Here is a 15,809-nt window from a genome sequence, read left to right as displayed (position 1 = left end):
ACTTACACAATGCAAAAGATTTCTGGAAATAGGTTACAGCAGAATATTACTTGTGCACTTACCAAAAATGTTGAAAATAGCATTTATTCTTTTGAAAACATCAGTCTAGCATTTCTTCTTTGCAGCAATTTCTTCCCAAATCCACTCTTCTTGTTTCTGTACAGATGATTTCTTTTCAACCAGGGTTATGTTGCCTACAATAACAGCAACAAGGATGTTCAGGAAAGGGGAAAAAAACACCAGAAAAAAAAATGTACAGAATATTTAATTTGCAAGAAGAAAATAAACTACTGCTTTGCATTCTTTATGTAACAGCAGCAACTCTGCACACATTTGCACAGAAGGGGGAAGCACAGCAGCAGAAACAGGAAAACAGTTAATATTAACTCATCACCTTAGAAAAATAAAAAAATAGACAGTATTTTCCTCTTTCTTGCACATAGATTTAAAATTTCCTGGAAGGACATCCTAGACTTGCACCTCTTCTTTGGGTATTTTACTACAAGTCTACAGCTTGGACTGCTCATCTTGCCCAATGACATGAGATACATGTGCTGCTTTTGACAGAACAGCGGGACATTTTTCTGAACAAACTCAACCACTGCTCCACTGCTTTGCCTGGCCATGTGCATATTTGGATTATTTTTGTGCCAACAATGCAAAATATTTTTTCCTTAATGACAGGTTTTATTTTTTATTTCTGCTGCCTCTAGTTATGAAATTCTCCAGAGAACCATTTACATGAGACAAAACTGATTCTCAGAAAATATATCAGAAATACCAAAGTAAGGAGAATGCATAATCTAGTGGATGAAAAAGATAAAATACCTTATCTACTTTGTGTCATATTCTGGCAATCAAATTATTGCACTTGCAGTATCCATCTCTGTCAATAGGATGGGTCACTGGCTTCTGCATTAAAAGCTCAGTTTAGCAAAATCATCACTATTTCTCAAAAAAAAAAGTTATGATCTCATTGAAGTCATGTAGGACAAATGAAATCACTGTTTTTTCAGGGAATTATTTGTCTCTCCCTCTTGGCGTGGTGTTGCCCCTTTTGAAGAAATGTATCTTAAATACAGTTTATTTTCTTTCTCTTTAAACTTGCTGTTAAGGCATATGCTTGCATCCCAGACACTCTTCATTAAACATTCCTGTGCTGATGCACAAGCATCATTACTCCCAGAAGAGTGGAGAAGTTTGAACTACCTCAAACATCACAGCAATTAAGGAGATCCACAGCTAGAGGAGATCCAGAAAAGCTTTTCATTTTGAACATCAAGTCTCATTATTCATATGCAACCAGCAAACCAGGTCATTGTTGCATTTATCCAACCAAGTTCTTGTCAAAGGGTGGGAAGGAAACTTGGAAAGGCTGAACTTGGGGCTCAGGAATCTGCTCCCAGCCTGCCTTCTGCTCCAAGTCAAGCTTGAACACCAGACAGCCACCGGTTACCCTTCAAAAGGAAGGTCAAGCTAATTAGTTGAGAGGATCTATAGAAGCATTTTATAACAACCAAATTAATACTAAATGAGTTCACAATGATTCATATTATTCCTGAACAATTAAAAATGACAGGGCCATTATTTTAAGTCTTGGTCCAGTTTACAGCTACCTATCCCACACCAGGAGATGTGCTGCTGAGCTAAAAATACATTTCATCATTGGGAGCAATGAATCTTGGGAGGAGTGGTATTTAAACCATCAGATATTTATGTGCAGCAAAAAGTGAAGCTCAATAAGTTTTCTGCCCTTTGTAGTTTTCTGCCCTTTCTAACAGATAAACTTGAAAATCCTAATCCCAGTCTCTTCTGTATAAGTCTCTTACAACTGAAATTTATTTATTGATTTTTGTTGTTTCTCACCAAACTGGGAATTGTAAAAATTTCATGGTTTGCATTTAAAGTCTGAATACATTGGACTTCATCTCCTAGCCACTGAATCTGGTTTGATAACCAGAGATAATTAGTAGCTTACATATTTAAAACAGAATTAGTGAAATCAGCAATGTAAAAAACATTCACTAGAAATTGATCTATTTTTCAGACAATTTTTTTGTTTTATTTTGGGTCTGCTTGTTCATTTGTTTGTTTGTTCCATAAGGGATAATAGATTTTGTAAGAAATTGAGACCCATATCATATATTTCTCTTCAATGCAACATAACTCAGTAATTCTAAGTTATATTCTATCCATTGCTGGTTCCGACTTTGACAATTTTTTGCAGCTCTGAATAATAATTTTAAATACAATTCTGGTGTCTCTTTCTAAAGAACACCTTTATTCTTTCAGGCAGGTGGAAGGTTAGTGCAGCCTGCCTGAACAGCAGATGGCCAGCAGCAAAGCTTTTCCCTGCTGACATGATTATAAAGGGAGCACACTGCTTTGAAACTGAGTTTGCTACTGCTCATAATCATAATCTACTGATTGATTTATAAAGCTCCACCTGAACATTTGCAGAATTTTACATCAAAGACATTTTTTCTTTCATATAAAAATACAGGAATTATTCTGAAAAAAGCATGATCCTGCAACATAGACCTTCCAAAGCATCCAAAGTCAAATCTCAAATGTTCCTGGTTTCCATCAGTAAAAATTTTTATTTTTCAGTAATATCTATCACGAAGCTGCCATTAGTTTTACCAGTCCTGATACTGATTTTCACGGCATTTTAAATAAAACTGAAACATTGTCCTCTAATTTTGCTTCTCTCAAGTAGTAGGATTAAAAACCATATGATTGTACATGTGAAAAAATTATGTTCAACTCTCAGTCACCCATTGTCCTTTCTCAGGTTGCTGTTATGTGACGTGGTATTTTGCTACCATGGAATATCTCAAACTGGAAGGGACACAGAAGGATCAAGTCCAGTTCTGTGCTCCTCACAGGACCACCTAAAGTTAAGCAGCATGACTGGAGCATTGTCTGGATGCCCCTTGAATTCTGACAGGCTTGATGCCTATTATATTATAGAATATATATTTTAATGTAATTTGCATCAATGTATACTACAGGCCGATCTCTAAGTCTGACCTAATTGTCAAATATGGTATTAATAATCTTCTGACTTATTATAAGAAACATTTTGCAGATGTTTCCCACAAAAATTTAAAGGCAATGTTAGAGATTCCAATAAAGCTTATTCAAAGCAGCTATGTCTCATATTTAATTTCATATTCTTCTAAAGCACCAAGTGCCCTGGCCTATTCTGTTTTCTTAGGAATCTGTGGAACACTATATTATTTATAAAATGTAATTAATTTTCGTTCAATCTATCCATTCATGGTGGCTTAAAAGAAAAAGCTATAATCCACCTTACTGCTTTTGTTGCATGCTCACTATTTACATTTTTGTGTAAAATCTCATTATTCAGACTGCTGATTGAATAACTTTGAAGTGCTTTGTGTCTCATTAGCAATGCTGCTCATTATGCAGAGTATGATGACTAATGGAAAGCCTTTGCCTCACGGCTCCAGGTGATGGAGATTTTTTTTATCATAAGCTACTGTTCAGACATGAAATGATTATAGAAGTAACAATAAATAATTAAAAACTTAATTACAATTTCCTTTCAAGGATTGTCACCACTTTGCTGGTGTTTAGGTTTTGTTGTGATGCTGAATGCGGGTGTTCCCTTCTAAATGCACATAGTCTGGTATGACAAATATCAACTCCAAAAATGATACATTTCTATCAGTGACACAAAGTAAACAAGGGGGAGAAACCTCTGACAAAGGTTTTGAAAATGCTACAGTCCCTAATCCTTTAGATCAACACAGGCCAATTGCCTCAAAGTGGGAATCCTAATACTAATAATGCTTCCTTTAAACCAAATAATGCTCCAGATAGCCTCAAGATATGGAAAACTTGCATTCCTTACATTAAAAAACATAATATTATATTTTTTCTTTTTCTGCATGGAAAAATACATCCCAACAAGGTGATCTATGCAATAGTACCAATAAAGGGAAAACCTCAGCCCAAGCAGAAATAGATACAGTTACACACGGTCTTCATCAGAAGTCATGTGTACGATTTCTTCACACCAGATAAATAAGGAATCCAGTAGGGACATAATAAATGCTCTGGAAAAAAACATCTGATTTGCTTTCCCCGAAAGGTCAACCATGACTTTGTTATCCATCAAGTTTGTAATAGATTATGAAAACAAGAATTTCCAGTTGGGTTTCACGGCATTTAGTGCATTTTCCAGGGTTTCAGCTCTGTGATAGAGAGCATTCAATTTTGCTAAAGTATCTCTAATTTCCATCATTAGGAACAGCTCTTTTTTAAGAAAAGAGGTGAATCCAATTTTGTTTTGCTTTGTTTGTTACATATTGTAGGTTTTGATTAATAGCTACTTTACACACAAAACATTCAGTGCCGTCCCTCTACAAAAATTGCATCATTAAATGTTTTTAAAAATCATGGTCCCTGGAAGAATTTGTCTACTTGTATTTTATGAACTATTTCCTAAGTTAAAATGAAAACCAGAGTTAAGCTGTCAAAGAAAAATGAAAGACATCCTGAAAAGACACAGAACTAAAAGGAGCCTATTTTTAGTTTAAAGGAAGTACAAATGTACCACACTTGAATCATTATCCTCATCAGGATGACAGGTGATGCCAGGGTAATAAATAAAGTCTCTGATTAGAAATGAAATTGCTACGACAGAATCCAACGGCCACAAAGCCTTCAGATTCCCCTCTCTGTCGTCTGCATACATTCTTCCTCTTCCTCCACAATAAACTGTCTATTGATTCTAATTCAGGGGTACACTGCAGGGAAGAATCAGCAAAGATCAACATGAGAAAACAAAGCAAACAAAAATAAGACATACAGCTGTCAGTATAAAATTTTCTAGCCACAAAGCGAGCCTAAGGAGGAGACACCAACTGTACCAGTGAGAACACAGGAAAGCCTTTTGGCAACAGTTAGTTCTGGTTTACCAAAACACCAAAGTGAGAAGATTGCCACTCTGTGCTACAGATCTCCACTCTAAATCAGGAAATGCAATAATAACTTCAAACACACACTGCAGATTCCCTTCTCAGGAAAGGAGAGCAGCCCTGCTGCTATGCTGGTACTACAGCCACAAAAGGACCTACCCATGTAGGTCCCATTTTCAGGAAGCAAAATGCAATTGCAGGGATATTCCAATAGCAGCAAGCCCAAGCAAATGTGTCTCAAATTATTCTTCCTTGGCTGTGTTGTTTATGACTAAACTGCATCACAAGTAGCAGTAAGTGCACTTTGAACAATCATGTGACATTTAATTAATTAACCCTAACCATTGTTTACATGTAAATCAGGTACTCATTAGAGAATTAGAAAATCATTTCTTTTGAAGTGGGATTATTTTTATCCATTTGACTGATAAACTTAACTCTTCATTATATTACTCTTTGCCATCGAAATTAGTATCAGTAGGATTTGATATGACCACATACACAGATGGCTGCAGAAGCTGAGAACAGAGACCACCTTCTTATTTAAACTGAAGTAAGTGAAAATACTTCTTCCGTTTCTCAGATTTTGCCTTCAGGAAACACAAATCTGCAAGTTCCAATGGGTTAGATGAGATTGAAAGTATATTGAGCATCTTTGACCTAAGGTGTGGGCTTTTCCACCTATACTGCAGGGTGGCTTTTCTTATTAATTGCATTTACAGCCCTTTGTAAATGTGTTTGAGGATTGCTCATTTCCACAGTCTAGGGCTGGAGAAATGAAATCACAATAAACTGATCTTTTGTGCCCCACCAATCAATAATGACAAACCACAGAAGTCCTTGTACTACTGGAATGCACCAAGGACAGTCCTGAGCACTCAGCCAGGCTGCAGCATGGTTTAAATGGCTGCCCTGGTAAGATCTTTGTGCATTCCTTTATTTTCCTAATAGAGACTCCTATAATATCTGAAGCTAATTTGTCATAAAATACTTGTCTTCTGTCTCAGTGTGTCTTACAGTACCCTCTTCTCTCCTAAGTATTTACACAAGTAATGACTTGAGGGGCAGAAGGAGGCAGAGATTTTCCAATGCCTTTCTTCTTCTCCGCCTGGGTTACAGTTTCAGCCAGCAAAGCAAGGCTTGGAACAAAGAAAATTCATATGAATTCAGTTCCATTGTACTCCACGTATCAAAGCTCAGGTCCCAAAAAAATTCAACCTAATTTTTAAATATTCTCTTCAAAGCTCACAAAGCTCAGGGTGCAACTTTCTTCATTCCTCAGTTCTCAGAGTAATAAAATTCAGTGGTATTTATTGGCTCGCCTGGAGCTGCTCAACTTTTTCTGCTTTGGTTGCTGTGGGACTTGATATTTAAAAAGTTTTCATTGACTTGAGTGCAGAGTTGTTACCTTTACTGGCAATAGCAATCTACAGCCAAATTTATATAGCTATGATGGTAATTTCAATAGCTAGCCTGTTTTCTCAGTTTCATAATATTACTCTGTTATTAAACTTTTCTAGCAGAAACTCTTAAATAAGTATCTCCAGCATTTCTACACACCTTAGAAAAATGGCTCTCATAACTGGATACTCAATACTGTCACCTATCAGAAGGTGGTCTTATTATTTCTGTTTGGTTCTGTTCCATTTTGCTCTTTCTTTGTACATTTACGTATTCTACAGCTACACAAAATATTATTATTACCACCCCTCCCAATGTTGTGAATCTAGGCATTCAGTCCAATACCACATCAGGTTGCTCCTTTCATGACCTGCCCATTAGAATGTAATTTGCTGTGCAATGCTGGTAAGAACGTTAAGAGTTAATAATTTGTCCAGCCCTCTTTAACAGCCTAGAAATATGGACGGTACAGATATGACTTCTATGTGTGACTTATATGTATGGTCACAAGGGTTTTCAGGATGAAGAAGAGATGAGAATGTTGACTCCATGATCAGAAGGCTTGATTTATTATTTTATGATATACGTTACATTAAGGCTATACTAAAAAGAAATAGAAAGGAAAAGGTTTCTTCAGAAGCTAGCTAAGCTAAGAATAGAAAAGAAGGACTAACAAAGATCTGTGTCTCAGACAGAGAGCAAGAGCCAGCTCTGCCATGAGTGGTCAGTAAATCCAAACATCCACAGGAGACCAATCACGGGTCTACCTGTTGCATTGCACAGCAGCAGATAACCATTGGTTACTTTTGGTTGCTGAAACTGCAGCTTCTCACAAGGAAAAATCCTAAGAAAGGATTTTTCATGAAAGATGTCTGCGACATATACGCACTTGTTGACTGCTGAAAAAAAATGAATTATTGTCCTTAATACAATTATTAAGGACAATACAATTGGAATTAAGGGAGGAATCTGACTTGGACCTGAGGCCACTGCCCTTTGTGTTCAATGATTTGGTTTGATTTTACACTGGATGTCTAAGAGTCAGGAGCCCAATGGTGGCAGCTGAGCCAATGGCTTTTTTTTCAGCTGAGTGGGTTAACAGCATGTGTATTTTTTTTTTTATTTCAAAAAACGAGGCTAAAGCATTTCTATTTTGTAGCCAACCTGCAGAAGAAGACCTTGTCCAGGAGCAGCAGAGATTCCCAGGCAGCAAACTGAGAGCCAGTGCCTTGCCACAAAGGTGTACTTGGCACAGATGTGTCATTCTGTGCACTGCTGGCTGCGTTAATTTGCTGTGACTTTACAGCCCCGTATTACAAAGACATTTTACTTTTCACACAACATCCACTTTAAATTAGTGGAGAGCAGGTCTCTGAAACTTGGAACATTTCCCAGACAAAACACAATGCACAAAGCTGTAACTTGTTCAAGAAATGATAGCAGAAGTTAGAATATGTTCCTGATGAAGCTGTAAACTTCAGCTGGTAGACTTCTCAAAATAAGGCTCAATGCTCCTGCTTAGTGATGAGTGGGGTGAAAAGCACTTCCATCTGTTGTATTGTGCAGAAATAACATCACCTTCAGAGAGAAAGCTCTTAACCTGTTTGCTTTTGCTGGAATGAAAAAACCAATTCAGCAATTGATATTTTGGAAACAAGTCCCCAGTAATCATAATATTTTTTTGGATGCCAGATGGCCTGGCCTGCTCTCCTAGTCTGTGCATCAGAATAACTAAATGCTTGTATTTCTTGATGTGTCCTTTTAGGGGTGAAAATGAATATATAAACTCATGAAAATTAGAAGCTCTGAGATGAAACCTCCGTCCTGCTGAACTCATGGACAATTCTGCCATTGATTCAGCACTGTTACATTTTCATCACTGCTACATCCCAGAGTTGAAAATATGTCTGGTTTATTTTGACAATGGCATTTCCAGACAGATAGATTGTTTCCTCATATTATTGCTTCAACAGACAATCCTTAGGAACTGAGAGTGCTCTAAAAATCATTTTATGACAGTTGGCAAAGGCATGTCCAAAGTGGCAACATCAATCTTTTTTGGACTATTATTTTGAGTGACATATTTTATAATGCTTTCTTTGTTAAACTGTAAACATACAAACTGCATTGCTCATATTTACAGGTCAGTACCTATGCAATATACAATTGATAACCTGTAAAAAAACAGGTGCTTTAAAAGCTTCCTGAAACAAAAGTTGGATTTCAAATGTTTCTCTTCACAATTTCTTGCAAATGAGCATCATAATCAACTCATCTGAAAAAAATGTAGTGTTTTGGAGGTGTTTACAAATGTACCCAGATTTCACCTAAATTTTAAGTTCCCTAAAGACTGGGGCAATGAAAATAAATTTGAGAGTTTCATAGGCACTCAGCAGAGTAAGATAGAAATGTCTTTGAAAACTCCTTGCTGTCTGTTCACTGTAGAGTACTCTGGAAATTCCTGGGCTTGAAGAAAGTTAGCTACTACATTAGTTAAAAAGGTTCTTTCTTCAGTACCTTGAGTAAACCAGTACATCTTTCCTCTTCTTTGAATTCATGTAGCGACAGTAACCGCTAAATGGCTACCAATTTCTAGTGGTAAATTGCTGTTGGGTTTAATTTCAGCCAAGCCCACCTTTCCTCAGTGTAATTTCATTGGCCTGAATGGACGCACCTTTCCCTCACCTTGTATATGACACAAAGACTGTGTGGAAGTATTTCTAGATCAGAATGGTCTTACCCATGGTTCCTGCCTGACAGGACATGTTTGGACTCACAGCGTGTGACGCGTGCCAAAACACAAAGACCTCCACCAGACCAGTGCTCCCAGTACAGCGCTAACCATTATCCAGGGTGTGCCTGTGAAAAGCAAATGCTCTTTCCAAACAACAAGCATTTTAATGCTGATTCCAAAGGGACTGGAAACTGGACTAAGGAATTATACAATGAACTGCTGTCATTTTTGCCTATTCTTTCAGCTAATAAGACAGTGCTAGAGAAGGATTGTGCACATTTTCTTGTCGTGCTGCACTGTTACCATCTGGGTTGTGGTGCTGATGTAGCATTGAAGATGAGCTGAAGAGTGACTGTTGGATATTTATAAAGAATTCTGTGGCTAACTTTGCTCTAAATTGGGCATGTAATGAATGCATTACTGCAAAGCAGGGAAATAACACCTATTAGAGGCTAGACATGAATCATCACAATGGAAAATCATTTTTTAAGCTGCAGTATTTTCTCTGTTATTGCTTTGCTTTAAACTTTAGTGAAAAGCAATTACTTTATTCTTTCTCTTTACTTTTATTGCTGGTGATTCTTATGCTAATTTTTCCTTCTATGTTTGATTTGATTTTGAACAGGCTTTTAGAATTCAAGATTAAATTGAATTGGTGATACTGCCCTACCATCTTCACCTCCTACCTTTCTTATCCTCGACCCTCACTCTGGGTTATCAAGAATTCTTAAGAAATCAGACTGAGCAAACCAAAGCTATAACATTTCAAAATGTTTCTTGTTCTAAATAAATTAGACAAATCAGCACCCTCTAGTCATGAAAATAATAAAAGTTTGGGGGGGTTATATTTAGCTTATTCATTATTTAATAGTTAAAAGAAGCAAAAGTTCCCTGCATTTGAAGTGTTACCTATTTGAATTTTTCCCCTCAAAGAATCACACATCTCCTGCAATTAAGTGAAATATATATTCACTTGTGGTACCTTGTTTGTTCTATGCCAGTGACTTAGGTCTGTATAAAACACGTAAATTTTTCCCTTCCAGTGAATTTAGTCAACAGAATGTGCTGGTTTTCAGAGGCGTCAATAATTGCTTCAAGTAAACAAAAGAACCTGAAAATTAACAACTTACCTTTGTATCCACAAACCTAGAGGTAATTTTTTGATCATCCTTTTTTTCTTAGGCTACAGTATTTTAGAAAAAAAAGAATGTTTATTTATTATCAAAAGTCACTATCAAGACACAGAACTAGTGAAGATTCACTTTGTTGAACACTTAGAGCAGAAATTAAGGAAGGAGCTGTCCAAGGTCCCCTGTGATCAAAAGAGAGAAACTCTAAGTGCAAATCTAGAAAATCATCTGTATTTGTGATCTTTGTATTAGTTATAGTTAGGGGAGATTAAACTTCAGCTTCTTTTTAACCAAATGAATTCATCAGTAGCATTCCTGGAAGAAACCTGCGTAGTGTGCCTACAATGACTGCAAGAGTGCTTTCAATTTCCTTACCTCAGGAAGATCAAATGATGCAGAACCAGAAATGGAAATTATTCTTTCCCTAATGCTGGATCAAACATAAAGGCAATATTTTTTAGAAACCATAAAATGTTACAAGCAAGTAATGAAATTCCTTCCTGCAGGCTTGGGGGCAATCTTTGATGTAAGCAAACCTGAAAATGTATGAAAAAAAAAACTTTGAAAAAGGCTCCCTGTTTTTCTCCCCTTTCCTGAACTCTGCCCTAAGACACCATGTTCTATTTACAGCTGTAATGTCAGCAAACACTGGGCTTCCATTCAATTTATTTTGGAAAGTTTAGAACAAAAGACATATTCAGACTCCTTGCATAGGCCTCAGGCAATCGTGTCTATTTCATTATTTCAGAGCAGACATTGCAGGTTAGCTGGAAAATTGCAGTAAAAATGATTGTCCCAGTCACAAAGGCGGCAGTACCATATCTTTTCTTTCTTTCCAAACAAACCCAGGTGATTTAAAAACATTAAAAAATCCTTTAAAATTATTTATCTAACAAAGTCCAGGGACATAGGTAAGGCTTTCATTTTTTATGCCTTTGAAAGCTCAGAAAACACAGCAATACCCACATAACAGCCGTGGTGAAAAAGAGAAATATGCACTTAACATTTCAAGAACTTCTGTCGAGTAAAAATCAGACAGTATTTTTTCATTTCTATTAACAGAAATTTCTTTAAATCCTCACTGCTAGTTTTAAGATCAAAGAAAAGACATTCTGACTGCCGATGAGCCAGGAGATGAATGATTTAAAATAACTTGCTATTCTTACTGCTGATTCAATGAATTTGAGCATGGTACATGGAATAACTAATTCCCAGCTTGTCTGGCCTAACAAATGAGTCACAGTTTTAGAAAACAGCAGAGTCATTTAAAGCTGTGATTCTGACTTAATGTTTCTTAAACTGATTAAACCCTGAGCATTGAGCAGTGGTGCTCAATGCATTGTCACATGTATTGATTCCACACAGACCTACTGAAATCCTATGTTTAAAGTTACACTAAAGCAGGCATTGCAGCAGGTAAGGAGTTCATGTGCAAAACATTAAGAGCCCTAAAATTCCTTTCTGTCAACAACATATAGGCTGTCCTTTTGAAACCTTCCAGTTGTAAATAGCAGGTCTGACAGGAAGGGGAATGCAGCCCAGGCATCTCGCACTGTCTCTTCTGTGGGCTTGAAGTCTTTGAAGGCTGGAGGCTGTACAGGGAACTGGCAGAGATTACAGCACAATTTTTCAAAGGCATGAAGAGTTCTCAGGGACCCAGCTCCTCTTCCAAATCCATGAGTGCTGGACACCTAATTAGCAAGGGTACTTTGAAAATCTCCCCCTCCTTCTCTTTTATGCAAGTTCTTTGCTATAGAAACTGTACTGAAATAGAAATCTAATTGGGAAACACTGTGACCAGGAAAGAGAGGTGAGGACGTGGATTAACTGCACATATCAGTACAAAAACTTTTTCCTCAGGGATGTTTATTGCACTTTCTGGTTGAAATCACAATCAACATCTTGACCAGTGTGCAAATCCTTTTATTTTTCTCCTTCAATTTCAACATTTGGTGTGTTATTTTTCAGCAATATTACTTTGCTTTCTGTTATGTTGATATTAGTGTTGTTTTCACTAATAATAATAATTTGAAATAACACAAAGGCCCAGATCTATGATTAGAGGGCAGGACACGTTCAGCTTGTCTGTGCTAGGCCTGATGAAATCCTTCTTGGATGGGCACAAGTCCTGCCTGATTTGACATTACAAGGTAGCAGCTACAAGCAGGTGGATGATCACTGCATTCCCACCACCCTCCCTTCTCTCCCAGGTTTGTACCAAGGTCAAGGAATGATTGGCCAACCACAAAATTGCATCTCCATTACCTTTCAAAATGTAAACTCAAGTGCCAGCTAAAAGCAGTGTGAACTGGGAGCTGGAAGCTGGCAATAAGGAGAATGGAGAACCCCAAGATGGTTTGGCAAGACCTGGTGTGTGTGTCTGTCTGCATTATTGTATTACCTGCAGTGATAAACCAATCCTCTGCAGAGTTTTACATACTGCTGGCCTTGGAACAGTCATTTTTTCATTTCCATTATTATTTTCCTAACCCTTCTCCTGTGCTACTTCCTACATGACATTGCAGGTGATTACTCCAAAGCAATGCATGTTGTGTGCCACCTAAGTCAGCTTGGACCACTACAATAAATCATTTGAGTCTAACTTCTCCAAGTTTTGCTCATTTTCAGGTCAGGTACTCCCTTACTGAGGCTCTGATTTCTGAAGTGACCTACATCCTTGGTGACAGTACGTCTTTGTATAACCACTTACAAGTGCTGAAAATATTTTATTTCTATTATTTCGTGCTCTCCTGATAAATGAGGATCAGCAGGTCACCTGACAGTAATGAGGCTTGCCAAAATATTACATCCTTTTAGTGTCATATGCTTTGAGAAAGGACTCAATTTTCTCCCTTGGGGAGTGGAAATTGAATAGAAGTGAAAACAGATCAGGCACATGGACTACAGAATGGTTATTAAGAGTTTAGAAATGTTTATGCACAAATAGAATATTTCAGAAAAGAACCAGGAATGGTCATTCTCATGGAAATGATTAGAGAACTAAGGCTGTTTTGATGAGAAGGACAGAGGCCACAGCGGCACGTATGACTCCACAGCAGAAGAAGCTGTTACAGCCGCACCAGACGTGCTGGTAGCTGAGAGCAGAGATGGGCCTTCACATCTCCTTGGCAATAGCTATTTCTCTTGCCAGAAATCATTTTGATCCTTCATCCAAGAGAAACTTTACTTCTTTCCCTTCAACGTAATTCTGCTTTTTGTCATTCTGCCAGCTGATTCAAAGTCTCTGGCTTAGTGCCTCGATATGACACATTTTCAACTTGCCAAAAAGAAAACTCCTCTATAGATCCATTTTGGCAAATAGTTAGCGTCGTGAAGCAGGAAAACCAAGGTTTCACTTGACATATGTAACTGATTTTAATCAATGTATTAGACTCTAATATTGATAAATTGGCCAGGAATGGCTCCAACAGTGACTACTGCCACACTGCCTGGGTAACAATTAGCTTAATGACACGAATTACTGTGATTCAGCATGCCAATTTCCCCTTTGTCTTTGCAAAAAGAAAACGAAGTAGGCAATACCTAAACCTTTGTTAAATAACTTTAAAACTTCTGAAATGCTTTAAAACACTTTTTGTTTACATTCCATACAATTCTTCCTCTCATCACTTAAATATTGTACAACAATTAATTAGGACATCTTTCATAAGGGGAGTCATCCTGAAATTATTCCTTTCATTCAGCTAAGTTTTCCTTGTTTTACATCATTGTTTTCTCACAGAAACATTTGAAGATAGAGAAATGTCAGTAGCATAATCCAGCATGGATTTATTAATTTCTTTCACTTGGAATCTATTTTCACACCATGAGTTATGGTTCTGATGGCAATCTTGCATCTTTCAATGCATGCAACTAATTGTACCCTATGAAACAGGTAAGTATGTCAAAGTCATCTGACCGTTTCGATTATTTTTTAAAAGAATAATGGAAATTAAAAGGGTACTGGCTTGCCAAAAAAGCTTTTATCTTTAACAGAAGGATTGAATATGTGAAATTTGGAGGGAAATGCTTGCAGATCCCAGCGTTCCCAACACAAGCATAATTCTGATATGTGTAACTCTAACACTTAGGAAGGTCCCTACTACTGAGTGTGATTATCTCACCTATGCATTATCAGCACAAAGCCTTCAGGGCAGGCTTCAACCGCTCCTTTGCCTTAGACAGGCCAGCAGAATTTTGATCAGTGAATTCCATTAGGAATTACTTGTCATGGTGATATGCAGCTAGATTTCATTTACCATCCTTTTATTACAGCCTCCTGCAGCTCAGTTCCTTTTGTTATAGTTCTGTATGCTGCTACATTTTGCCTTGTAAGCTGGTGGGTAGCCGAGTGTACTCCCCACAATCCATTAATGTAGTCAAACTTCTGTTTCTCCCACTCCACATTAGTGAGGGAAAAAATGTCTGGCATGTGCACTCTCCGCAATACAATAGATGTTAATGGCTCTAATTTAAGAATACTTCTTGCCAGGAGGAAGAAAAAGGAAAAAAATTGAACTGCTTTGTATAAGTTCGGTTTCTTACAAAAATTCTGTTCAAGAACTGAACCATTAAAACAGCAGACACATGGAAAGTAGATCCAAAGGAACAGGGGGTCAGATCTGAATCCATTTTTACTTACACCAAGTGTTTATGCAGCCAAGGCACTTAAGCAGCTGCTGTTAGAGACTAACACAGGCCAAGTTCTCTGTTTCTCACATAAGATGTTTAGCTTTAGACAGAGGGAAGAGGTGGTGTCTGTCACTTCTTTATGCTGAGAAGGTTTGAGGATCTGCACTATGCTGCTATACAGGCCAATTTTTCAGAACATGTCAGATGGCAGAACTCCATCTCCTAATATTAGTGACCAATTCTGAACTGTAAAAATGCTCAGACCATCAAGAACTAAGACCTTTCAGTTGAGGCAAGCAAAAAGAATTCAAATACTTTCCTTTTCTACACTTGCAATTGGATTTTGGTGTTCCAACTACAAGAAAACGCTGTTCTCTGATGTGCTGCGCACAGAGACTACAATTTATAACTTCAATGCCTATAAATAGTTTGTCTTGTCATCCTTCCAGTTTCCCCTCTCCCTCCACTCTCATTGAAAACGGTACTTACAGGAGCTAAGCCAGGAGTCCTTCCAGGAGCCTTTTCAATCCATTAATTTACCTTTCTGATGTGAGGCTGTGGTCTTGGTCCAACATGGCACGTCAGGGTGGTACTTGAGGAAATAGAAGAGAAATACACTGAAAAGAATGATTCTCTGCAAATGGCAATCCTCAGAGGGAAGACAGTGTTTCATCTGTGAAATAATAAGCCCATTAACACATGTAGAACACGTGGAAATGTGTAGGAGTAATTTAAACAAACAAGGGAATGGTAGAGCAAACACACAGCCCCCTAAGGTGAAGGCTTTAGCTGAGATAAACCACTTAGAGTGTACTCTGCACTCCTTGCAACAAAACAAAGATAAACTCAGGCACCCTGCACTTTCCAGATCTTAATACTAAACTCAAAACCACTGAAATTCATCAGTCACTCACTTGAACCAGTTTTGAATGAGTCCCTTAAGGAGAAAAAGTGTATCCATGA

This window comes from Agelaius phoeniceus, chromosome W (genome assembly GCF_051311805.1).
Source record: "Agelaius phoeniceus isolate bAgePho1 chromosome W, bAgePho1.hap1, whole genome shotgun sequence".
Lineage (NCBI taxonomy): Eukaryota > Metazoa > Chordata > Aves > Passeriformes > Icteridae > Agelaius > Agelaius phoeniceus.
Note: the sequence above shows the minus strand (reverse complement) of the source record.